This window comes from Pyrgilauda ruficollis, unplaced genomic scaffold (genome assembly GCF_017590135.1).
Source record: "Pyrgilauda ruficollis isolate IOZ18807 unplaced genomic scaffold, ASM1759013v1 scaffold247, whole genome shotgun sequence".
Lineage (NCBI taxonomy): Eukaryota > Metazoa > Chordata > Aves > Passeriformes > Passeridae > Pyrgilauda > Pyrgilauda ruficollis.
Window position 1 is genome coordinate 734,382 of NW_024523789.1, and position 900 is coordinate 735,281.

The window sequence follows — 900 nt, forward strand, 5'->3', positions numbered from 1 at the left end:
CACCCGAGTCACCCCACTCCAGGCAGGGAGCAGCCCCCTTTGCTGCCCCACGAGTGGGCAAAAACCACCCCAAACCCACCCACGCAGCACCTTCCCCGCTCTGTCCTTGGGCTGCCGCAAGCCCCCCTCCCCTTCCCCCGCCTCTTCCTTCCTCCATCATCCTCATCCTCCTCCTCCCCGCAATGCCACAACTCGCTGCCTCCCAAAAAATCCAGCAACACGCGCGACCGGGAACCCCGCGCCCCTCACCAGCCGCCTCAAGGGCGGGCAACAAGTTGTAGGATCCGACCGGAGCGTCCTCCCCACCCCAAATACCGGGGGGGGGGGGGGGGGGGGGCTGCCGGACTTGCCCCCCACAAGACGTTTGGGGGCTGCACGCCCCGCAGCCGCCCACGCCCCAGAGCGGCCGGACCGCGCTCACCACATCACCCCACCCCTCCCACGTGCGATTGGGGTCGGGGGGGGGTCCCACGCCGATCCCCCCGTGATGTAGGAACCCACAGCGAGCCCCCCCCCATCCCACCTGCTGCACCGGGACGGAGCGGGGCGGTGAAATCCCCGCTGCCCGCGCCCCACCCGCCCGCACGGCGGGGGCAGCGATGCTCCCACCCACCCGCGCCCCCCGCTCCTACAAAAACCCCCCTCCGCGGCCGCCCCACGCCACTCCCGTGCGTCCCCACAGTGTCCCCAACACCTCAACCCCCTTCGGGACCGCCGAACCCCGCTGCCGGGGTCCCCCCGCGCACTCACCGGCTCCGGTCCCACGGCGCCCGGCTGGCGGCGGAGCCCCCGCGACTGGCCATGGGATGGAGGGGGAGCGGTCCCGGAGCTAACGGGAGAAAATGCTTGTCATGGCAACCCCCGTGCCGTGCGGGGCCGTGCGGGGCCGGGCCGGCGAGG

At 72.8% G+C, this 900-nt stretch overlaps 1 protein-coding gene across 1 annotated transcript in view; it reads right to left on the reverse strand.

Annotated features, from left to right (window-relative positions):
- The window catches only part of ATP2B4 (ATPase plasma membrane Ca2+ transporting 4), a 55,451-nt gene extending 54,551 nt beyond the window's left edge, over positions 1 to 900 (reverse strand). Inside the window, exon 1 of the mRNA XM_041470529.1 lies at positions 751 to 900. The gene's annotated coding sequence lies outside the window, so the exon portion shown is untranslated. The remainder of the gene's footprint in view (positions 1 to 750) is intronic.